At 43.3% G+C, this 18,255-nt stretch overlaps 1 long non-coding RNA gene across 2 annotated transcripts in view; it reads right to left on the bottom strand.

Annotated features, from left to right (window-relative positions):
- LOC138800766 (uncharacterized) overlaps positions 1-18,255 on the bottom strand; it is a 44,237-nt gene that overhangs the window by 14,607 nt on the left and 11,375 nt on the right. For both annotated transcript variants that reach the window (XR_011364519.1, XR_011364520.1), the window contains exon 3: positions 12,634-12,713. This is a non-coding gene — a long non-coding RNA (uncharacterized lncRNA). The remainder of the gene's footprint in view (positions 1-12,633; positions 12,714-18,255) is intronic.

Genomic DNA, 18,255 nt, shown 5'->3' with positions numbered 1-18,255 from the left:
TGGATATACAGTAGTGCCCTGTATTACAAGTATAATTTGTTCCAGTACCGCGCTTGTAATCCAAATCCACTCTTAAACCAAAGCAAATTATCCCATAAGAAATCATAGAAATGCAGACAATTGGTTCCACACCCAAATATAATGATTTATTATTCTGAATAACATGTAGACTAGATGAAACAAACAATGAGAAACAGCTGAATATGTAATATTATAAGTTACTGTACATAATAACAATCAGCATGTGAAGTATAATGTACAGTAACTGCATAAACCTGATAACACAGCAGCAGTTTGTAGATACAGGATGGAACTGCAGATCCCCATAATGCAGTAATGTAGTACAACAGGCTAGAATAGAGAAGCAGGGCTGCTGCCAGAGGTCTGTGTGGTCACATGACGGCAATGGGGAAAGGGTGTGTTTAGCATGGACCAATCAGGAAGTGAGAATCACAGAGCTGTGCAGGAGGACAGTGACAGTAACTTATTATACAGCAGTGTGAATGGCTGCGTGTAAGTGCAGGCACATTATAGCAGCAGTGTGTATAGCAGGAATGGAGAGGATGGGAAACACAAGGGCTGACAGATCTGCTATGATTGGGAAGGTGAGGGAGACTTCCTGGGTCAGAGTATAGTGCTATAGACCCGCAATGCAGACCATGCCCCTCCCCCATCCCTGCTCCCACCCAGTACAGGGAGATCTTAAACCAAAGCAATGCTCTTAAACCAAGTTACAATTTTGAAAAACTGTGAGCTTTTCTTGCAAAACGCTCTTAATCAAAGTTACTCTTAAACCAAGGTACCACTGTATCTGCAAATATATTTGAAGTATCCTACAATTTTAACTAGATTAGTTGAGGTGTAACTACACCTTTAGGCTATGTTCGCACACAGTATCTTTATCCAGCGGAAATTTTTTTTCTTTCGTATCAACTGGTTTCAGAAAGTTATATAGATTTGTAATTTACTTCTATTTAAAAACTTAAAGTCTTCCCATACTTATCAGCTGCTGTATGTCCTGCAAGAAATGTTTTCTTTCCAATCTGACACAGTGCTCTTTGCTGCCACCTCTGTCCATGTCAGGAACTGTCCAGAGCAGGACAGGTTTTCTATGGGAATTTGCAACTACTCTGGACAGTTCCTGACATTGACAGAGGCGGCAGCAGAGAGCACTGTGTCAGGCTATGTTCACACTACGTATCTTTCCGGCCCCAGTGCGAACCGCGAATATACGCAAGTAGTTTTGAGGTTGATGCGTTCGCTTGAAAGTATACGATATACGGCCGCACAATGCAAACTACATATGAGCTTACGGCCGGATCGTATACGGCGCCGTAAAAAATGAACAAGACCATTGTTTGAGGACGGAAATGTTGAAACTCATGGCCGTGGATTTCCATGCGGTCCCGTACGGAGTACTTATTTCAGCCAAATTGAACTTGATTTTTCGATCCAAAAGGTTCTGTGTGGTTTACGGGGCTGGGCGAAGATTTCCATGTAAATGACCTGTTTCAGATCGCTTCGAAACAAGCTAGGGAAGCATAACAGTACTGCGGGCGTATGTTCGCGGTTCGCCCGCATGTCTATATTTCCCACGGCCGTACTTTCAGCCGCACATGTACGGCTGCGTACGAACTACGACCGGACTCATACGTAGTGTGAACATAGCCTCAGACTGGAAAGAATACACCACTTCCTGCAGGACATACAGCAGCTCATAAGTACTGAAAGACTGGAGATTTTTAAATAGAAGTAAATTACTAATCTATATAACTTTCTGAAATCAGTTGATTTGAAAGAAAAAGATATTCGCCGGATAACCCCTTTAAGTTAGCTTCGAGATCAAATGTAAAAATAAAAAACTGAAAAATTCTAAATAAAACTAATGTACTGTATAGTTTAAACCAGTTGAACCAGAAATAAAAAAAAAATACTTAAAGACACAGATTAACTTTTAGTATAAATCAAGCTAAATGCCATCTATGGATGAAATACATTACCCCGCCGCAATATACGTAAAGTACACACAGTAATTATATTGATGATAGGTTTCCTTTAAGAGTAAAAACGTGGTATTCCCTTTAATCCTTTCTATATACAGTGTATAATAAGAGACACAAGTGCTCCTGAAAGTAGACATTGTTTCCCGATGAATAAATGGACTGAGCTACAGAAATGACGTGTCTATTTAGTGGTTGGCTGGAAGCGCTCCACTCGGCCGTGTTTGTAGTTCTGGTTAACGCTGTAAATCCCCATCTTCACAACAGAGATGATTGACCGCATTTTGAACACACCCAAAATCTTCCATTATTTTCTAAATACGCATAGAAGAATGCAGAGGGGACTCTGGCGGGGAGTATTAGGTGGGGCGAGTTTCCGCTGACAAGATCTTCTACACAAATGGAACACGAGTGAATCTGTCACAGCAGCTTAGCCGTAGCTGAATGATAGATTAAGTCAATGGCCTCCACATCAAAGCTTTTCCCCTATTATAAATACCCCTATTGAGGAATTCTGTTTTATGAAATGCCAGGTGATGGACTCACTGTCCAAAGAAAGCAGCCATTTAATTAACTTTGTGTGGGAATAACGCTGAATGGGCCAAGATCTGTAATGAGGGGAACAAAGGGGAACGTCCTGGACGGGCGCAGTGTTCTTCAACATCACAGGATCCGCCAGACAAGACAATAAAAATAGATCTCTTGATATAATGAGGTTGGAAAAAGAACAATCCGTCTCGATTTATTTTCAGATAGGAAAGCTCATCTCGGTACGATAATAAAATGTAAGTGCACTCGTGAAGCATCCTTTGCTCTTAAAGGGGTCATACAGAATTAGGAAACATCTGTTCTTGGATTGGGTCTAGTATTGACGCTGTAAAAAACAGATCTTGTGGACAAAGGTGGCGGCTTTTTTGGAAGGAAACTGGCTTTTATTTCATTGTCATTCTAACGTTTCAGGGTGCCTCTGGGAGGAGTTCCTTCACTCATCATCAGAGGTGTAGTCCCGGTCCTGGCCGCTCTTCCATGGTGGTCCATGGGGGTGGGCGCCTGCCAGCATCCTCTCTCCTCCCGGCCTGTGGTACGTGCTTCTTAGCCACCGCTGCAGTTTCTCCGTTGTCCTCTAGGGCACTCTCTTACTTTCTCAGATTTAAAGGGCCAGTGTTCACTGTATTATTCCTTCCTCTTGATTCTCCAACACATATAAGACTGCTCCACCCATTCTTTCCTGAGTGTTGTTAGTTTCTTTTGTTACTGAGTGAAGGTGTTGTTCCTGTGTCATTCATTCATTGGATCCTGACTTGGGCCTAATTCTTGGACTACACCTACCTGTTTAATGCTGCGTTTACACGGAAGATAATTCGCCCGATCGTACGATTAACGATTTCGAAGTAACGATTTTTTTTAATAACGATCAGCGTTTAGATGGAACGATATATCGTACAGAAAATTCGTTGCGATCGCTTAAGCCTATCTCGCACATAGCAATAATCGGTGAACGACTGTTTACACGGAATGATCTGCGAATTTCTTGCGAACGATGAACGGTGATTTTAGAACATGTTGTAAGATCAAAATAAACGATTTCTTGCTCGTCGTTCGATCGTTCGCTGCGTTTACACGTACGATTATCGTTCGAATTCGATCGTTATCGTGCAAATTCGCACGATAATCATTCCGTGTAAACGCAGCATAAGCCTTTTAATTTAAAGGAGAAGTCCGGCCAAAATAAATTTTTGATATGTACTGTTATACAAATTTCTAATGTACATTAATTTAGTAGATCAGGAAGTGTTAGAATTCTCTCAGATCCAGTGACGTCACGACGAAAGGTGTAATTCCTATGGAGTGTCCAGCAGGGGGCGCTCTCTATATAGAAGTCTATGGGACTTTATTGTTTCTATGGATTTCTATGTAATGTAATGTAATGTAGTGTAGTGTACAGTGCTTTATTGAATGAATACATCTATGGAATACTTTGGGGAGCAAGTATCCTTGCTCCCCAAAGTATTGCATAAATGTATTCATTCAATACATTAGGATATCACAGTAAGCCCGCCGATCCACCGCATTCCCGCCGCACGCCGATCTGCCGCATTCCCGTTGCATTCCCACTGAACTACAGCTCCCATCATCTGCTTATAGTATGAACAGGTGATGAGAGCTGTAGCTGGGTAATGGATATCACTTGCCGCTGATGCCGGGGCGCAGGGGGGAGCCGCTCAGTACACAGAAGCGCTCCCCCCTCCTCCTCCTTCCGGGAACCTTCCCCCTATAGCACTGCTGACTCCCCGCCTGGCCGCCGCTGTCCGCTCTCATATACCGGCTCCCGATGCATCAAAGCAATGCGGCGGATCGGCGTGCGGCAGGAATGCGGCGGATCGGCGGGCTTACTGTGATATCCTAATGTATTGAATGAATACATTTATGCAATACTTTGGGGAGCAAGGACACTTGCTCCCCAAAGTATTCCATAGATGTATTCATTCAATAAAGCACTGTACACTACACTACATTACATTACATAGAAATCCATAGAAACAATAAAGTCCCATAGACTTCTATATAGAGAGCGCCCCCTGCTGGACACTCCATAGGAATTACACCTTTCGTCGTGACGTCACTGGATCTGAGAGAATTCAACACTTCCTGATCTACTAAATTAAGGGAAATAGCCCTATATGTGCATTTCCCATAATTAATGTACATTAGAAATTTGTATAACTTTTCATAAGTAACAACATATCAAAAATTAATTTCGGTCGGACTTCTCCTTTAACCTGCACCTGAGCCACCTGCCCTGACCCTTACTTTGTTTTGATTATACCACTGCCTTCTGACTTTTCCTGGTGCCCTTCATCGGCACAGTCTGGTCTTCGGAATCAGCCACTATAAACACTGGGACCACACATCTGGACCCTAATCGGTGAAAACCTAGAGGATACTTAGGGTCCTACTACATGGGCCGATCATTTTAGTAAACGAGCGCCGATCTGCTAGATCCATGCTTGTTTACGGGACCTATCAGATGACCCAATAATCAGGCAGTAAGGGCTGCACGGACATCGTTAGCAATGTCCATGCAGCCCTTGTCCAAACATCTGACACCTTACCTCTCCCCGCTCCCGGTCTTCTCTCCTGTACTCCGCAGCTTCCCGGTCCCACAGGTCACGGCTTCTGAGTGGCTGAGGGTCGCTCAGACGCTGCAGCTGCCGGGACTAGGAAGCACAGGAGAGAAGACCGGGAGCGGGAAAAGTTAAGGTATTAGGTGCTTGGGCAATCATAAGCTGTCAGCCGCACATCGCTATTACATGTAGCAATGCGTGGTCGGCACCCAACGATTGTTGTCATTGGCTGATCATTGTCTCTATTACACTCCGTGTAATAGGGCCCTTAAACTCTGATCCCTGGTGTGGCACAAAGTCAAACCAGTTCAGTAAAACACTGGGTCCACATCTGCTGTCTCTTACACTTGTTCAACCCCAACTCCACTGTCACTCCCAGTTGACTCTATTATTGAAAGTTCCAACAACCAATGCAATTATACAATACAATAAACCTCTCCTACAAAGCATCTATGCAGAATTTGCTGGATGTTAACATGGGCACAGCCTGGTGAAACTTTGCTTATACGCTTTACCTCTCACCTGGTGGTACAAGCTGAGGAGGAGAAAGGATTAGGATGCAAGCACTAGGCTATTGGGCAGGATCAGAAACAGCTGCAGCGATGGCAGTAACAAGATAGCAGTAGAAGTAGCCCAGCAGCTGTGCCCACAGGGAAGCACAGTGTGCCAGCAGGATCAGACCACCAGTGCTGCAATAAGTGTCTGCCAAGCATATGGTGCTGGTTACCTGGGAAAAACATAGGATGGAACATGTAAAGAGTTATTTTGGACTATTAGACGTTCGATTTTCAATGGTAGGTTCACTAACCCATAAGAACCGTAAGCCTCTGATGATAACCATTAGGCCATTTTCCCAGGTGAACTGCTGAAAAATTAACTAAAAGTAAAATCAGCTTAAAGAAAACCTGCATGGGAACATAAGATCATGCAAAAAATAAAAAAAAACCTGAAAAAATATGGGTCAAAAACGGAGTAGTAGCATAGTCTTATAAGCTATTGATGTGCACTATAGTAGGGCTCATGAGTTGTCAGCTACTGATGTTCCCCATTATAGTGCTCATGAGTTGTCAGCTACTGACGTTCACTATTGTAGGGCTCATGAGTTGTCAGCTACTGACGTTCACTATTGTAGGGCTCATGAGTTGTCAGCTATTGATGTTCCCCATTATAGTGCTCATGAGTTGTCAGAATGTGACGTTCACTATTATAGTGCTCATGAGTTGTCAGCTGCTGGTGTTCACTATTAGGCTGGGTTCACACTATGTATATTTCAGGCTGTATTTGGTCCTCATGTCAGGTCCTCATAGCAACCAAAACCAGGAGTGGATTGAAAACCCAGAAAGGATATGTTCACACAATGTTGAAATTGAGTGGATGGCCGCCATATAACGGTAAATAACTTCCATTATTTCAATATAACAGCCATTGTTTTAAAATAACAGCAAATATTTGCAATTAAATGACGGCCATCCACTCAATTACAACATTATGTGAACATAGCCTTTCTGTGTTTTTAATCCACTCCTGGTTTTGGTTGCTATACAGCCTCAAACATACAGCCTCAAATATACGTAGTGTGAACCCAGCCTTATAGTGCTCATGAGTTGTCAGAATGTGACTTTTACTATTATTGTGCTTTGCTGCTAATATACACCATTATAGTGCTCACGAGTAGAGATGAGCGAACCGGGTTCGGGTTCGAGTCCATCTGAACCCGAACGTTTGGTATTTGATTAGCTGGGGCTGCTGAACTTGGATAAAGCTCTAAGGTTGTCTGGAAAACATGGATACAGCCAATGACTATATCCATGTTTTCCACATAGCCTTAGGGCTTTATCCAACCTCAGCAGCCACCGCTAAGCAAATGCCGAAAGTTCGGGTTCGGATCGACTCGAGCATGCTCCAGGTTCAGTCATCTCTAATCACGAGTTGTCAGCAACTCATGTTTATTATTATAGCACTCATGAGTTGTCAGCTACTGATGGTCACCACTGTAGTGCTCATGAGTTGTCAGCGACTGATGGTCACCACTGTAGTGCTCATGAGTTGTCAGCTGCTGATGGTCAACATTATAGTGCTCATGAGTTGTCAGCTACTCATGTTCATTATTATAAGGCTCATAAGTTGTCAGCTACTGATGTTCACTATTAAACTGATCATGATTTGTCACATACTGATGTTCACTATAAGGCTATGTTCACACTACGTACGATTCCGGGCGCATTTCGTACGCCGCCGTACATGTGCAGCTAAAACTAAGGGCGTGGGAAAAATAGACATGCGGCCGGATGCGTACGCACCGCGAACATACGCCCGTAGTAGAGTTATGGTTCCCTAGCTTGTTTCGAAGCGATCTGAAACAGGTCATTTACATGGAAATCTTCGCCCAGCCCAATAAAACACACAGAACCTTTTGGATCGAAAAATCAAGTTCAATTTGGCTGAAATAAGTACTTCGTACGGGACCGCATGGAAATCCACGGCCGTGAGTTGGAACATTTCCGTCCTCAAACAATGGTCTTGTTCATTTTTCACGGCGCCGTATACGATCCGGCCGTAAGCTCATACGTAGTGTGCACTTTGCGGGCGTATATCGTATACTTTCAAGCGAACGCATCAACCTCAAAACTACGTGCGTATATTCCCGGTTCGCACTACGTACGGAATCGTACATAGTGTGAACATAGCCTTAAACTGATCATGATTTGTCACATACTGATGTTCACTATTATAGTGCTTATGAATTGTCAGCTACTGGTGTTCACTATTATAGAGCTCAGATACTTGATCACTAGAGATGAGCGAACCCCGAGCATGCTCGAGTCGATCCGAACCCGAACTTTCGGCATTTGATTAGCTGGGGCTGCTGAAGTTGGATAAAGCTCTAAGGTTGTCTGAAAACATGGATACAGCCAATGACTATATCCATGACTTCCACATAGCCTTAGGGCTTTATCCAAGTTCAGCAGCCACCGCTAATCAAATGCCGAACGATCGTGTTCGGATGGACTCGAGCATGCTCCAGGTTCGCTCATCTTTATTGATCACCATTATAGTGCTCATGAGTTGCCAGGTACTTGATCACCATTATAGTGTCACTCAACTCTTCACTTAGAATAGCTAGCTTTGAAACACTAGAAAATGGAGCTAGAGAATATTTTTGAGGTAGGCCTTATTTTTGGAGACACAGTATCCACAAGATAGGAGATAAAAAGATGATCAGTGGGGTTCTTACCGCTAGGGTCCACACCGATCAAGATAACCAAGCTATTAGTGGACGGCACCACCCATGCACCGCCAGCGCTTCATTCATTCTTTGTAGGGCTTACAAACATTGGGGCTTGGCAATGCTTTGAAGCCCCATAGAGAATGAATGGGGCACTGGTTATGTCTGTCGTTCATTCTAAGGGCAATTTTGTCCCTGTTCTCAGGATAGGAGAGGATTCCAGCGGTCAGACCCCCACCGATTAGCTTGTTATCCCGTATCCTACGGATAAGGTATAACATCTTGGTTATGCCCATTTAGTTTGGGTAGACTATAACATTAGTGAACCAAAAAGATCTGGATGAACAGTAAAAGGTCCTCCCCTTTTTTTAATTATCTTTTTCAACAGATATGATAATCTTCACAAAGCAATGCTGCCATATTGGTTGGACAACCTGATGTAACTTTTTAATTAAAAGATTGCAATGCAATTCTAAGAGGTAACTTGTTGACGTAAAGCATCGGAATTGTGCTGAGAGCCACAATTTAAGTACGAGTTATTGGATTTTTACTTGGTTTTCTCACACATTCAGCGATGTTGTGCAATCCTGCAACCTCTGGTATTTTATGTTAATGTTTTTATGAGCGCTTAATGTCTCCAAATCATAGTGTTACGGAACTTTGCTGAGACATGCAAAAACTTGTTGTCACCAAATTTTCCTTTCATGTTAAGGCGTACAGTAGTTGCCTACATAAAATATGATTATTCCAACTACATGCCAGACATGTTTCCTTAGAGTGTAAATACGCCCAAAACAAGGAAGGAACACTGATATAAATAGAAATATTAGATTATTGAATTGTTTTTTTATAGGGATGCCGGATCGGCTGAGGCTATGGCCGCTTGCATGGGGTGGAAAAATTGCACAATTTATTTGCACATTTGTGCAAGTAACATGCACGGTTGATTATAGTATCAGACATGTAGGTGAAGTGTTATCCACATGCTGGAGAAGATGGAGAACCAGTTGTTGGAATATTATCCACATGCTATAAAATGTTTTAGACATTTTTTAGAAATTTCTGTTGGAAATTTTCATTGCAAAGTTTTAATGTAGCAGAGGTTAAAAGGTTAATCCGGACATCATTTTTGAAATATAGTGGTGCCTTGGATTACGAGCATAATTCGTTCCGGGACGGCGCTTGTAATCCAAATCCACTCTTATACCAAAGCAAATTTTCTCATAAGAAATCACTGAAATGCAGACAATTGGTTCCACACCCCAAAAATATCGATTTATTATTCTGAATAACGTAAAAAAAAAAATGAAACAAACTTTTAGAAACAGCAGAATATGTGATATTATAAGTTACTGTACAGTAATGGAGAGGATAGGAAACACAAGGACTGACAGAGACTGCAGGGAGCAGGAAGGAATGAGCAGGACAGATGTGGGCACATACATGCAGCACTCTCTGTCCGGGGAGAGAGGGGTTACAGCTATGGAGAGATTACCTCCACAGTCCTGTCCCCTGATGTAAGCCCCAGCCTGAAGTGTATCTGCTATGATTTGGAAGGTGAGGGAGACTTCCTGGTTCAGAGTACAGTGCTGTAGACCCCGCTATGCAGACCATGCCCCTCCCCCACTCCCTCTCCCACCCAGCACAGGGAGCTCTTAAACCAAAACGCTCTTAAACCAAGTTACTCTTAAATGAAGGTACCACTGTATTAGATTTGGTGTCCATATTAAGTAAAATAGAAACCATACTCACCTGCCCCAATCCTCCCACTGCAGTGGCCAGTCCAATGGCGCCAGGTCTCCGCTGCTCCCCAGTTCTTCTGATGTGTCATTCCTGAAGGAAACCCTGCTCAGCCAATCATGGGCCAAAGCATTGACCCGCCTCAACCAGTGACTGGCTGAATGGACATTTCCTGTAGCTCCTGAGGGAGCAGCAGAGACTTGTGCAAGGAGATCAGGGCAAGTGAGTATTGTTTTTATAATCTGCAAGTTTAAATCGACACATTTGTAATGGAAAAGCTGCCAGAAGTGACAGTCACCGTGAAATATCATCTACAGAGAAAGAGAGTGAGTATTCACAGGACTCATCACAGGGAATGTTTGACATACTGGGATTTGTAGTTTCCCTGCAGCTAAACAGCTACAGGTTGGAGACGTCGACTCCAACCAACCAGACGCCTACTTGGAAGAGGAGCTTTATTACTTTCCCATGTTCTCACCCAACTGCATTACGACATCTTTCTTCTGGTTCTGATAAAACTCTTTAATATTTTCCATCTTTTCTTAGTTGTGTCTTCAGCTGAGGAAGAAGCTTTATGTTGTGGCTAACCCCAGCCATCTCATATTTTCCTTATCTTCATATGGAAACATTTTATTTCTCTGAATGTCTATGTTATCTTTATTTCCTTCTTGCACAAATCTATACGTAGTGGATGAAATTAATGTGAATGTCACAACTAATGGCCATTGCTAGCAAGACCCCAACACATCGGGTATACTATCAGTATCGTCCCAGCGGGTGTACACTAGGCGATGAATAGGGACTAGAGATGCTCCAGTCTGATCAATGGGCATTTGATTACCAGTGGCTGAAGAAGTTGGGAAAACATGGATATAGCCTATGGCATGACATAGTGCTGGACAACCTACACTGTGCAGCACAGATGATTTATACAGAATATTACTAGATGTGGGGAAAAAAGGTTATACATGAGAAAAAAGGAAAGAAACAGCAGCAGCAAGGCCACAGCAAGGAAAGCACTGGACAGCTTGTGTTGTTGCTGAGCAGCTAAAGGGATGGGGAGGAGTAGATTCCAAAGTAGCACTGAAGATACACAGAGGTGACAGCTGCCCTGAGCTTTATGGGTGGTGAGAGATGGAAGAGAAGCTTTCATATATCAGGCTAGGCAGACTGGCCTAGCTTGCAGGTACACAGCCCAGGCTCTTCAGACTCTCTCCTGTACATATCACAGTACATAGTCCCTGCTTCCTGTGTTTGGACCTGAGTCTCTCTGTTACTAGAGACAGAATTTCCACGACAACAGGCAGTGGACAGCAAATGGCAGAAAAGGGGACACCTAGTGAACACGACTGAATAAAGTGTCATTTTTTTTATTAAAGAGGTACTCCTATTTAAAAAACAAAAGGCAACTAATATTCCAGTACTTATCATCTGCTGTATTTCCTGCAGGAAGTGGTGGGTTCTGTCTGTTACAGGAACTGTCCAGAGCAGTAGCAAATCCTCTGCTCTGGACAGTTCCTGACATGGACAGAGGTGGCAGCAGAGAGCACTGTGTCAGACTGGAAAAATACACCACTTCCTGCAGGACATACAGCAAATGATAAGTACTGGATAGGGATGGTCCGAACCTGCCGAGGTTCGGGTTTGTACGAACCCGGACTCTCGGCAATGATTCCCACTGTCTTAAACCTCCGTGGAGAGGGTGGATAAAGCGGGAGGACCGCCTGGAAAACTGGGATACAGCCTATGGCTGTGGCTGTATCCCGGTTTTCCAGGCGGTCCTCCCACTGTATCCACCCTCTCCACGGAGGTTTAAGACAGCGGGAATCATTGCCGAGAGTCCGGGGTCGTACGAACCCGAACCTCTGCAGGTTCGGACCATCCCTAGTATTGGAAGACTTAAGATTTTTAAAGAGAAGTAATTTACAAAACTGTATAACTTTCTGAAAGTTGATTCAAAAAAAATTCTATGGAGTACCCCTTTAATGAAGTAATTTACAAATATATTTGAAATTGCATTCACTATGAAACAATGGGAAATTGTTTGAACTGATGGTGACCATATTAATCGGGTCAAGGAAAAATCCACTTGGTTCCTAAAGTTTTGTCCATATGTTATGTCGCTCCATTATTCACAAGCAGGAAAGATTTAATAATATGGGATGCTTCAGAGTTTACTCTCCTTCCAAAAATAGAAATTTATCAAGGAAATGCTGTTTTGCGCAATTCCATAATGCACAGGCCTAGGAGAACTTACATTGTATCCCATGCCAGTAAAATAGACCTTTCATTCCCTACTGAATTTCCATAAATCACATTGATTTTTAGTCATTTAATTATTTACAGCATTTCTGCAGCCATAAATTCTAGAGGAACCTTCCATAAAGTCACATGTAATAAAAAAGCACTCTCAATATAAGGTCTATTTAAGAACATAATATAGTATGAGCCCACCTATGATCATAAAGATACAGTATAGGGTTCAACCTATAGAGGTTTTACCCTATGTAGTCAAATCACAATAATACAAGAAAGAACCTACTTATCCTGGGGCGCTCTTCTTCATTTTCAGACGTTGTCACAACACGTGCGGCATCAACCAAAGCCAAAGAGGAGCATGGACTGCAGAGTAGGAAGTGAGGAGAAGAAAGTAGTTAGTATAAGCCGTCACCTATTGGATTAACGTTATTTAAAATAATGCCTGGCAGGACAGTGCCCCTGGCAACACTTGTGTTGTTTGGCGGCAGCCTTCTCCGCCGGCAGTGCCTGCTGGGTAATGGGGGGGGGGGGGGGCCATAGGTGTGAGGTGCAACGCTCCTTTTTCTCCCGGTCCGTAAATATTTTTCCTTATTGCCCTTAGAGTGTTCCTGTAACTACTTTAAAAGTCTACACTGTCACATTGGTGACATCAGTGTTATTAAGTTTCTGACAGTCCTCTCCATAGTGCATAGCTACTTCTCTCAATTTCAGGCAGTGGGACAGGAGCCAGGCTGTTTGCTGGCAGTACTAACACCTAGACATACTGTCCATTCCTTTTCTGGCCAATCACAAGACAGCGCCTACTTTTCGACTCTCCTCCTCCCTGCCATGCCAGTGCAACAGGCTGAGACAGCATGGGAATGATTTGTGGTATAGTAATATATATATATATATATATATATATATATATGGTGTGTTGGGGAAGAAGGGGTTGTTAATGCACTGGCTTTGCAATGTGAAATGTTGGCAAAAAGGAAAACAGAAAAGAAGGGGTTTCTTCATAAAAACATCCTGAGTATATACAATGAGGTGGCATCATGTAGTAAGTACTTACACAAGAGACAGCTGCTTAGAAATTTATGGATGGTCAGGAAACGGACAGAAGTCTTGATTTACCTTATAGGCACAGAGTGGATAATCTGCAGGAGGAACACTATCTTAGCTTGCTTAATCCAGGCTTTCTCCCCTGTAGAATACTAGCTATGTCCTTCCAAAACTTTTTGTTCTGTCTTGTCTCTCTGCGGCTAGAGACAGAATTGCTCTAACAACAGGCAGTGGACAGCAGTTTGCAACAAAGTGAGATCCCTAGTGGCTGTGAGTTAAGGGTGTTTTTCTTTTAGGTTAAAGATTCATTTTAGGGCGAGTTCACATATCAATTCTTTGGGTGGATGGCGGAATCTGCCCGAACATACAGCAGAATGCAATCTATGGCATGGGTGGATAGTCAAGCGGGAGCGCGCGGTGGCAAGCGTCAAAATGTGCGGAATCCATAGTGTGAACGTGCCCTAGGTAACTAAACTGATTTATATTGCTCAAAGAAATAAAGGGAACACTTAAACAACACAATATAACTCCAAGTAAATCAAACTTTTGTGAAATCAAACCATCCACTTAGGAAGTAACACTGATTGACAATCAATTTAACATGCTGTTGTGCAAATGGAATAGACAAATGATGGAAATTATTGGCAATTAGCAAGACACACTCAATAATGAAGGGTTCTGCAGGTTGGTACCACAGACCACTTCTCAGTACCTATGCTTTCTGGCTGATGTTTTGGTCACTTTTAATTGTCGGTGGTGCTTTAACACTAGTGGTAGCATGAGATGGACTCTACAACCCATACAAGTGGCTCAGGTAGTGCAGCTCATCCAGGATGGGACATCAGTGCAAGCTGTGGCAAGAAGGTTTGCTGTGCACTTTTCAAAGAGGTTCAGGGTGTAGACTGGGGTGATCTCTGACATCTCTGTCCTCCAGTAGAGGTCAAACACTGCATAGCGTCTGTACTTATAGCTTCAGAAAGGAAAGTCTCTGGGTTCTCCATACATGTGTGTCTCTGACCACTAAAACAGCTGGTCTGTCCCGGACAGGATACTTGTCAGAGCCAGGCCCTGGCTAAGTTCAGCAGGGATGCCTGTTCTGTGTGTTTCCTACTCCTTAGATCAGAGGGAAACTGACGCTACAAGTGACGACTTCCTACAGGGAAAAAAAGAAAAAAAGAAAAAAGCATAGAGAAGAAGAAGAGAGAAGTATCTCCACTGGTCTACAAAATCACATAATACAAAGAAACGCTAACCCTATATTGTCTACAGCTGTGCAACACATATGATCAAGGTTATACATAAAACACTGACATTTGGTGGCGAAACTCACACATCTTCATCAGCACCTTACTTTGAAGTATAAGGCTTTTGCGACAGGTGCCTGATAAGGAACACCCGTGGTGGGATACCACAGTAGCCTGACTGCCACTAGGTACTGAGATGAGATCCTCAGACCCCTTATGAGACCATATGCTGGTGCGGTTGGCCCTGGGTTCCTACTAATGCAGGACAAAGCTAGGCCTTATGTGGCTGGAGTGTGTCAGCAGTTCCTGCAAGATGAAGGCATTGAAGCTATGGACTGGCCCACCTGTTCCCCAGACCTAAATCCAATTGAGCACATCTGGGACATGACGTCTCGCTTCATCCACAAACAGAATGTCCAGGAGTTGGCAGAGGCTTTAGTCCAGGTCTGGGAGAAGATCCCTCAGGAGACCATCCACCACCTCATCAGGAGCATGCCCAGGCTTAGGGTTGTCATACAGGCACGTGGAGGCCACACACAATACTCAGCCTCATTTTGACTTGTTTTAAGGACATTACATCAAAGTTGGATCAGCCTGGAGTGTGTTTTTCCACTTTAAGGCCATGTTCACATGGCGTATGAGACCGGCCGTTCCGTGACCCGGCCTGGGCACGGAACGGCCGGTCTCTAAAAAAGAGCAACCTGGCTGGTACTGCAGTAACGGCCGGATGATCTTTCTGGCCGCAGTGTTCTGAGCCGGGCACATCAGCGCGCACTCCTCACAGCACACAATAAAGCAAGCGGCCGGAGCCACTCGCTTCATTGTGTGAACTGACAGAGCATTCTGCGGCTGAAATTCACTGAATTGTGGCCGCAGAAAACCGACATGTCAGTTCTTTGCGGTGCCGCTTGGGTTTCCGGCCAGAGCGTATACTATGTGTATACGCTCTGGCCGGGATCCCATAGAAGAATATGCAGGTGCCTAGGTGTACAAAGTACGGCCGTTGTTGCCGATGGCAACAACTGCCGTGCTTTTACGTTGTGTGAACATAGCCTAATTATGTGTGTGACTCCAAATCCAGGCCTCCATTGGTTAATAAATTTGGTTTTCATTGGTGATTTTTGTGTGATTTTGTTGTCAGCACATTCAACTTTATACAGAACAAAGTATTCAATGGGAATGTTTTATTTATTCAGATCTAGGATGTGTTATTTGAGTGTTCCCTTTATTTTTATTTTGAGCAGTGTGTATAAATATGTTAGAAATCATGTAAGCTATTCAGTGGATGAAAGTTGTTTGAATTAAATTAAAGATGGAGACAATAAATTTGGGTCTGGAAATTAACTGGACTAATTTTACACCTGATGTGGCCTTGTACAACGAGAATAACAATTTAAATCTGGAATAACTAACTCCATGCCACGGTCCCTGTAAGAACGAAAATGTAGATTGATATTGAATTACCAAATTTGGAGCTCAGTATCCGATGCATTGTACATGCGGATACATAGCAGCAGATTGACTCGGGTTTACAGGATCCTGGCTCCCTTGGAGCCTTTTTATTTTATTCTTATGCACACCAGCGTTGTATATAAAGGATGTTATTTGTTTGCTCTGGCAGCGGCTCGAATTGTTGGCTTGGTTTAACTGACTTTAGTCTGTTACTTTAACTTCCTGCCCCCGATTCCCCACAGATACATAAAAGAAAACAGAACACACAAAAAAAAAATCCCTGAACGTTAATTAACCCTTTCCTGGCAATAACAATAGTTTGTGACCCATAAAGCGAATTCGCATCCTCGTTGTGAGAGCAAACTCCATCGACTTATTACCCCGAAACTTTAATCCATTAGGCGTCATATAAATTCCGCTTTTACTGCACTTCATTTGGTGTTTGCCGCTGAAACATGAATCATTGCTTTTTATGCAAATGCAATTTATATATGCAGCTTTTCACGATGCGGTTGTATTTTAGGAGACGGACTGACAGGATTACCATCTCTTGCTGCCGCTGATTACATGTCTGCGCTAAAGCAGCCAAAGACGGAGGGTCTCATTTACAAAGTGCAAATTTTTGGCTTTTCTACTTCAATGTGAGCAAGGCGATATGGCGGTATATTGTGTAAAATAAACTCAAACGCTAGGCATACACATTAGGTAAAGGTCTGGTGAACCCACTGATTTGGGCAGGACCAGTTGACTACCCAATGTGTATGGCACCATCCTGAGTTTACTCTTATGGCAGATGTTGGGGGAGAGAACTCTGCATGTTGGATTTCAACTTCCCTATCCTTGTTGTTCTTGGTAAGATAAGCCACCACCACCCTTCACTGAATCCATGGGATAAGGGACAAGTAAGAGATCAAGGGGGGGGGGGGGGGGGGGCGACCTCAGAACTCTTGGGAAGACCCTAGTAAATGTTTAATATATATTTCCTGTTGCTGAAGACCACCGCACTCTGCAGCTGTATGGACTGTCATCCCTCACATGTCACAATCTTATTTCCCTATTTCATACTCTAGGGTCAATTTTATAGGAAAAAAAAATAAAATACAGGTGTTTTAAAGTGTGAGAAGAAACTGGAGAACATGGAGAACCTCCTCACGACCACAGGAAGAACCTGCAGACTCCATGCAGATGGTGTGCTGGTACAGAGTGAACTGTGAGGGGATAGTTACTATGCAATGAGGTACTTTTAATTTTAAAGGGGTTAGGCAGGATTAGAAAAAAACACAGCTACTTTCTTGCAAAAACAGTCCCACCCCTGTCCTCAGGTTGTGTGTGATATTACAATTCATCTACGTTCACTTTAATAGGACTAAGCTGCAATACCACACACAAACTGAGGGCAGGGGTGGTGCTGTTTTTCTTATAAGCAAGTAGAAATGTTTTTCTAAGCACACACCTCCCTCCCAGTTTTGGGCTTTATTCACACATGGCTTTTGTAATGTGTTTTTCATATATTTTTTTACATAATAAAGTGCATCAAAAACACCATGTGCTAAGGGCCTAAACAATATGCTAGATGTCTGTAATGCTATTAGTTCAGGTCACTAGACCACTATAATTAGAGATAAGATGCTGCAGGTCTCAGTAACATCTGCCTGAACACTGCTGCGGAACTCACAGCTGCGATACGATATGTGTGAAATTGCCCTTAAAAAGACACCCAATAGAAATCATAGCAAAGGTAAGAATTTATTCCGGTGGTACGGCACTGATGCCCACATGACCTCTGCTCATGAGCTGCGGGCCAGCTGGCGGCCAGGAGTCAGACTTTTGAATGCATCTCTCTGAGAGCGCTCTCATAGAGATGCATTGGAGACCCTGACTTCCGGTCTTCAAAATCAATGGGTAAAGAAGAGGGTCAGAAGAGCGGTGACGTCCTCACCTGGAAACTGATTTTTAATGGAAAATCAGCCTGCAGCAGGGGAGGGGGGAAAAAAGTGCACTGCTTCTTCAAAGCAACCCCATAGATTGGGAACTACATATAGTAATAATTTCTCCTGCTGTGTCCCCATATAGTAATAGACCCCTGTGCACTCCCCAAGTAGTATATAGCCCCCCTGTTGCTCCCTTAGTAGTATATAGACCCCTGTGTGTTCCCCCAGTAGTAT

This window comes from Dendropsophus ebraccatus, chromosome 9 (genome assembly GCF_027789765.1).
Source record: "Dendropsophus ebraccatus isolate aDenEbr1 chromosome 9, aDenEbr1.pat, whole genome shotgun sequence".
NCBI classification, from domain to species: Eukaryota; Metazoa; Chordata; class Amphibia; order Anura; family Hylidae; genus Dendropsophus; species Dendropsophus ebraccatus.
Note: the sequence above shows the minus strand (reverse complement) of the source record. Positions and strands in the feature narration are given on the sequence as shown.